General features: G+C 42.3%; 1 long non-coding RNA gene across 1 annotated transcript; it reads left to right on the forward strand.

Moving 5' to 3' along the window:
* The first annotated feature begins 6,291 nt into the window (after positions 1-6,291).
* Positions 6,292-7,536, forward strand: LOC112847202 (uncharacterized). Its single transcript, XR_003220617.1, has 3 exons — positions 6,292-6,367; positions 6,469-6,528; positions 6,608-7,536. It is a non-coding gene; the product is annotated as an uncharacterized LOC112847202 (long non-coding RNA).
* Positions 7,537-7,788: the final 252 nt, after the last annotated feature.

Here is a 7,788-nt window from a genome sequence, read left to right on the forward strand (position 1 = left end):
TACTACTTTCACATATTTAAAAAAATAAGATGGAGACAGCTCTGATGGATTTTACGGGGAAGCTTATTTAACTGTCCATATGTAATTTAAACTATTTTATAGTCACATATAGTGCCCTGGCTCCCCCAACCTCCACACACATGTACTCAGGCAGAGGCAAACACACAAATTCCCAGTTCAAATGGAATGCAGCATTAGATCATAAACTTTGCAAAACTCCATTGATCCAAAGAGCCAAGTTATCAACGGAGTAAAGCCCGCAGCCAAATGAAATAATTAATATATATTGTTGAAAAAACACAAATGGCCTGTACCACTACACTTGCTACCTGTGTCCCAATTTAGGCCCACTTCCTTCGCAGGCCTTAGGCCAGGACTTCCTTCGTAATTAAAGGGTGATTACGTCACAGTGAGGCTACGAAGGCTGTTTTAAAAGTAGGCTAAGTACTGTGGTTACTCTCGCTTATTTATTTAGCGATGCAAATTTAGCGCTACAATTAAGAACATAAACACATTAAATTTGGCGACATATCTGCAAAGTTACTTAACGTAAGGTGCAAATATACCCTCAGCAGTGGTCGCTTCGCTCACAGCTTCACCATTATTGTCACACAGATGCAGCCATTTATACCCGCTGTTGCTCCTAAACCATAAGTGTCACCACTCGGACAATATCGTGTCACAAAAACAACAACAACAAAGATGAAAAATACAGAAGAGTTAGTATTGTCCTGATGTAGTCCGAATAAGATATATTTCCAAAACAACTGAAAATCACTTTTTATAGTGTGTCTTACATAAAAAGAAATATGTTGCCAAAAAAGTCAGGAGTGGGAGCACAGCCAGAATAAATGAACAATAGATTCACGTGTCATATTGCCACGTGCAAGGTCACAAAAAGAGCAGTTTGTATCAATATCTGGTTTTGAGTCTTTTAGGGAAACCTTTGGTAGGATAACATCTGTGGAGAAGTTTAAAGGACAATTTCTTCACCTTGTTAAGTAGAAAAAAAACTGCGTGGATGCCAGACCTTCGTCCAGTTAATACGAGAGACTAGGTAATCCCAATAGAAGACTGCATTTGGGAGGGAAACTATCCTTCTGGAAAAGAGCTCTAATTTCTTTATTGCAAATTTGATAACAGAAGTAAATAAAGAAAGAAATAAAATCAAACATTCAGCGACACTAAATCGTGTCACGTTAACGTCTATTTTCACCTGTTCAGCAGGAGTGGGATGTCATATAAGACGTTTCCCATCCCGATAGCCATATATATCACAAAATAGTGTTTTTTTCTTTAAATTCTGTGAATCTTGAGCAACTCGACTTGTGTGAATTGTTTTGAGCTATCGTGTACCTGGAGTCGAGTGTTTTGACCGATGCATGAAACTATATATTTTTAGATACAAGTTGTAAGGGCTGCTATTGTCTTTGTGAGTATATATTACATGGCGTGCTGCGGAGAATACCCTGTTCTAACGTTTGAGTCTAAAGTTTATTTTGAGCACCTGAATGCTCTTTTTTGCTTCTCATCTGTAAACACTCTCCATACTCTTTCACGTGACTCTTGTGTAGGTGGTAGAAGAGGTTTGCCGTGTTTGAGTCTGTGGTGGGGACCGGTTTGCGGCAACAATAGATGTTTTCATTTCGTTATCCGATATATTTCGTCATATCACACAGCCCTAAGTGGGGCCGTCAGAGGTTTGCCGCAGTGGTCATGTCAGTGGGGGGATCCACGGATTTCTCTGTGTACTTCACATTCCTTTGCCGCCTGCTAGGTGCTCCCTCAGAATTGAAGTTTAATTTTTCGCTGTAGAAAGAATTTTACTTCCCGCGCAGAGTGTACAGCGGATGCTAATGTTTTTGTCACATTTTACAGACTCAAACTCAAAGGAATGTCTGTACTTCCAAGCTTGAAACACTGCATGGTCGTACTCAATCCCAACTTTAACTTTACCAGAGGGACACATCGTTGTGTGCCTCAACTTCACAGGGTGTTTCTGTCTTTTGTCACAAGCTCTTCTGCCATTTTTTAGTTTCTTTTTACCTTCCTTGGTTAGGCTTAGGGATTAGAGATCTGATCTAGATTATAGTATTGAAATTTTGGGACACATCATCAGTAGTGGACCTTGGATTCACTGGCTGTTTTGATCATTATCACTAGACACTCTCATCCAGGAGGCCCTGCCAGTGTTGATCAGGCCCCGGAGTGTGTCACTGGTTTATGTTAAATTGTTATTTCTCTTCTACTTTCTTCTGTTTAATTTCCACAATTTATTTTCTTCTATCAATTCACTGCAAAATGAGAAGACATACTTACCTCTTTAATATTTAAGGATCCTCACTTTTTCAAAGGGATAGAAAAGGTGATACAGAGAGAAGTAAGACAAAAGAGACAAAATAGGAGAGCTGAGAGACGATCTGGCATCCCACACCTTCCCGCCAGATCGGATTGTATGTTCTACTTCCCCACTGCCTCTCAGAAAAGGGGAAAAGAGAGGGAAGAAGAGCAGAACATTTTTTTATTCCTCTGTTAGTTTTCACTGCCATGAGGTTGACTGCACAGCCCCAGGAGGCCCTGAGACAGCTGTACCAGTCAACCAGGGTTCTGGTTCATCATCATAAAATTTCTAGTGTTAGATTTTTCTACCCTTTTGCCACCCTCTGCTGAGGTAGCCCCACCACGGGTTGATCAATCCTTGGCGTGTGTCTCACGGTTAGCTGACTGCCTTAGTTGACCAAGTGATGTCACCCCTCTTTAACCACAACCAGTGACTGGTCCTCTCAGCAGTGTTAGCGAATTCTCTTATAGCCTGCCATTGCGCCTGTCCTCTGATTCCAATCTGTCTAAGCAGATGCACACCTTCTAAAAAGTTCACCTTTTGTCTCATCAGAAGACCCCCACCCCACCCTCAATAAAGACCTTTATTTAGAAACATTTTGCATTTTGTGTTTACTTGTCTTATTTTTGTCTAAAATGTAAATTTGTTTGATGATCTGAAACATTTAAATGTGAGAAACATACAAAAAAAGGAAATCAGGAAGGTGGCAAACACTTCAAATGAAATCAAATCAAAGTTGACCAAAGTGCTTCACAGTCGATCAGAGCAATAGCATAACACAGTTAGAATAAAAAACAGTTAAAAGGAGGGCAGGAAACAATATGGGTAAACAACATAACTAGCCACAAAATAACAAACTAGTTTGAATCAAAAGCCAGACTAAAATAATACATTTTAAGACACAATTTAAAAGACTGGATGGACTCGGAGGGATGAATATAAGGAGGGAGATTATTCCTGAGTCTGGGTGCTACGATAGCAAAGGCCCAATCACCTCTGGACTTCAGACGAGACCTCGGTTGCGTTAGGAGCATTTGATTGGAAGATCTAAGTTCTCTATTAGGGATATACAAATGGAGGAGTTTGCATAGATACCTGGGAGCCAAATTATTTAGAATTTTAAAGGTAAGCAAGAGAATTTTGAAATTGATACGATAATCAACAGGGAGCCAATGTAAGTTGGCTAAAACTGGTGTGATGTGTGCATAATTTCTAGTACCAGTTAAGAGACGCGCAGCTGCGTTTTGAAATAACTGGAGCCGGTGAATAGAAGAATATGGGAGGCCCAAGTAGAGGGAATTACAGTGCACCAATTCATAAGGATTTATTTTGCGTAAAGCAATGAAAATTTCTCAGCTTCAATAATTGATGGTACCATTATATTTTTTTTTCAGTTAATGTAGGACTTAGTTAATTTTGTTTTAAAATTTTGTGGAGTGTCCTAACTCTTTTGGAAACACGACGATAAAAGTAAAAAAAATATTCATATTAAAGTGTGTTTTTAACAAGGGTTGTTAAAAAAAATCTATCACAAAACTCTCTCTCTGTTTCATTTACATGTAGGTCAGGTTACCATAGTAACAACACACCTGTGCCTCAGCATGTAAAGAGATGCACCAGATTTACAAAGGAAATATGATCACTGACTTCTGAAAATGTTACACTGATGTCAAGATCATACTCACAGTTTGAGTTTTTATGTTTAACTTGAAAACATTTCACTGATTACACAACACATAAAAAAACAAATCTTATGATGCTTCAGAGATTTGTTTTTGCCTTCAGTACTACCTTGATAACAGACAAGATAACACCAAACATACAATGTCTTCTGCTCCTATCAGTGCAGCGACACAAGCAAATTATACACATGTCATTATTAGCAATACAGCTTGACAGCAATGATTCAGAGCTGATTTTTATTTTTAAAAAGCCTTTTATGTAGTAGTGAACGTTAATACTGTTGATCACTAATGACAAGTTTCATACTTGTCACACTCACCAAAGACTAAAGAACACCTTCTACCCGTGTTCTGTCAGAACTCTCAGTGCACAAGAACACTGACACTACTTTGATCCTAGGTTAACCTGAGTGTGTATGTGCGTATGTGTGCGTGTGGGTGTGTATGTGTGAGCAGACTCCTCCCATACTGTCATTCTGTTGCTGCTATTGAGTGTCTTGTGCAATATCCTGGCAGGTGTGCAATTATCATCCTGTCGTGTTATTCAATTATACACGGGTCTACTGTATGATTCATATTCAACTCTTTATTTTCCGTTCTTACTCCATAACATTCCACTTTATTCAAAACCCACCGGTCTCGCCCTCTAACTGCTGTCAGGCCTAACTACACTAACTGGCTCTATTAATATCTACTGCGCAATGCAATTACACCACATCTCCCCTTTCTAGAATCAATGGGTAGACTACCATTGACTCACCAGACCTTAGAGAGTTATTCTGCCTCTGTGGCTGGAAGGTCTGTTCCTGTTCTTACCTGTAAGAAATACTATATAACGAAAATCTTAACTCTCATTAACCCGTTAAGTAACACAAATTCTCACATGCTATCTCGTCACATCCCTGGTGTTTCCCAACTTCTGAACATACATATTTGAAAATGACAACCTTAAGCTTTTACCCTTTTACCCTTACTGTGCAAAGAATACTATGAAAGAGGGGTATTCTTGTGAAAAACTGTCCTTTCCATGTGATCCGTCACAAGTCCAATCTGATTGGTCTCACAACTACTCTCCCAGATCTGGTTCTGGGTGTAGATGGAAGTTCTGGAGAAACTGTCTCTGGCATGTCTGTGGAGCACTGCTCCCTGGCTTCTGCAGATTCTGGCTCCCCACAATCACTCTCAGTTTGGGCTGGAGGGTGTTTCATGGGAACAAAGTGCCGACGGTTCCGCCTAATTGTCCCACGAGGTCCCTGCACGAGATATGAACGCGGTGTGGTGTGGCTGCCAATAACGGCGCCACTGGCTCTCTGGTCTGTGATCCACACTTCTTGGCCTGGAGTGAGCCTGTCGAGGTTGCGTGCGCGATGACGAAGGTTGTATGACTGTGCCTCTTTAGTCCTCTTCTCCTTCTCCCTCCGGGCGACAACCACACTATCAGGGTCAAGCAGAGATGGCAGTATTGGCACTGTGGTGCAAAGCCGTCTCCTCATCAAGAGTTGGGCTGGACTATAGCCATTCTGCAGTGGGGTGGCTCTGTAAGCGAGCAGAGCCAAGTATGGATCAGCAGCTTTCCGTAATAGGTTCTTAACAGTCTTAACTGCTCGTTTGGCTTTGCCATTGCTTTGGAGATATTTCGGGCTGCTCGTGATGTGGCGAAAGCCATATGCTTTTGCAAATGTCTCAAAAGCTGCCCCTTAAAACTGTGGCCCATTATCAGTTACCAGCTGCTCGGGGATCCTGTGACGTGCAAAAATCCCTTTGAGATGATGGATCGCATCCTCTGACTTTGAAGGTGTGAGAGGGGCAATGTCCACAAATCTTGAGGCATAATCCACAACAAGAAGGTATGTTTTCCCTCTTAGCATAAACAGATCTAGCTTTTGCCATGGCTGCACCGGATACTGTGATGGTATCAGCGGTTCAGTGCAGTTTTGTCTCTCTTGGCAACATGTCCAACAGTTAAGGACAAGCTCATTTATCTGCTGGCTTAGCCCTGGCCACCAAACCAACTGTCGTGCCCGCTCTCTACACTTAACCACTCCCTGGTGACCTTCGTATAGCCTGGTGAGCACATCATTTCTCATTGTTGCAGGTGTAGCCGGATGGGCTACTCGCCTTTCTTTTCTCTCTCGCTCTCGCTCGCTCTCTCCTGCGCTCGCTCTCGCTGCGCAACTACGTTAATTAGGAAGCCACCTGTATATTGATTACAGGGTGGTGTTTACCTATATAAAGGGAAGCCGGTTTTTCTTGTTGGATCATTCCTCCCGAGCTTCTGGTGCAACACAGCAGTAAATGCTGGCCTATCGGTTAATTTTACGATCGGATCGTGTGACTGCTACAGGTAGGCCTCCTTCTGACCTCTGATTTTTCTCAAAGTCGGTAACTAGTAGTCATATTTTTGCGGCCCGCTACATCGCGGCTGTTTCTTTTTTTTTACTCCAGTCGTGGTGGAGAGACGCGTGAGTTGCGTCCACCGTGCAGTACAGTGCCTCCAGTCTTGGGGTAAGCCGCTTATATTATAGCTGCTAGTATTTTTAAAGTAGAGAAGATTAAGGTTATCTTTGCCCTTTTTTGTTTGTAGGGTTTGATTGCTGCCGCACCCTCTCAGGGATCAACTGCCTGATTTTAAGCAAAGAGTTGAGACACCTGCCTAGCTGCTGTCTTGTCTTGCCTTGTTTTATCTTGTGTTCCGATCTGTTGGCTGTCCAATTTTGTTCCTGCTGCTTGTCTCGCCTCGCCCCTGGGGGCTTTGGGTCTCACGCTAAGCCCCTTTTGGACTATCGTTTCACTCCAGCTTTCGCGGCTGGTCGGGGCGATCCTCAACTGCATATTGGGCTGGTGTTACAAGACTGGTACTGCCTCTCCCTTTTCTCTCAGTTGTGGAGAGCTGCGCGAGACTGAGTGGGGCTACGAACAATCGGAACCAGCACCAGCTGTGGGCTGGCTCACAGAGTACAAGTACTTCCAATCTGTGCTCTGTGGTGTGTATGTGGGTGTGTTTTATTGCAGACCTCCGTTTTTCTTTTAATTTCTTTTTTAGTATATAGAGAGCCTGTTTTATGTCCCATGTTTTTACCCTTTTAATGTGTATGTCTTGTGCTTTTATTTCAGCGAACTGAGGATCTACCAGCGGCCGTGGAACCTTAGGTGGCGGGTCGTTTTCCACACTTCTTTTGTTGTACAGCACCAGGTGAATAGACTATAGTGGGTTTTTTGTGTGGTTTTCTTTTGGTCCACCGCTGCTGGTAAGTCCCAGTTGTGTGTTTATTTTTTATTGTAATTTGGGACACCGTTTTAGACATTCAGTGCGCTGTCATTGTTGTTTTGTTTTTATTTTACATTAATAAATAAAATTGTTAATATTTGAGTCGGCCTCAGTGTGCATCCCTGAACCTGTGCAAATGTTGTTTTAATTACATTTCATTTTTAAAGTTCATATTTCCTGGGGGCTAGAATTCCCCCTCAGGTGGCGTTGTCATTTTATTATTTCTTTTATAACCCCGCCGACCACTTGGTCTCACAGGTATAACCAACCTGTCCCCTTTGAGTAGCAGACCGTCATGTACGGTGAGGAATGCCCGTTCTGCCCAGTACAGTCTTAGCGCTGGTTCGCTGTTGAAATGTGTGGGCCATCCTTCCTCACACAGCTGCATCATGTGAGCAAATACGCTGTCTTTCCTCAGCTCTTCCCTCAGCTGCTCCAAGAAGTTGTTGCTAGCTGGCAGATTGTCCATTATCATGTCCGCGTAAATATTTGTGCTC

This window comes from Oreochromis niloticus, linkage group LG6, assembly GCF_001858045.2.
Source record: "Oreochromis niloticus isolate F11D_XX linkage group LG6, O_niloticus_UMD_NMBU, whole genome shotgun sequence".
NCBI classification, from domain to species: Eukaryota; Metazoa; Chordata; class Actinopteri; order Cichliformes; family Cichlidae; genus Oreochromis; species Oreochromis niloticus.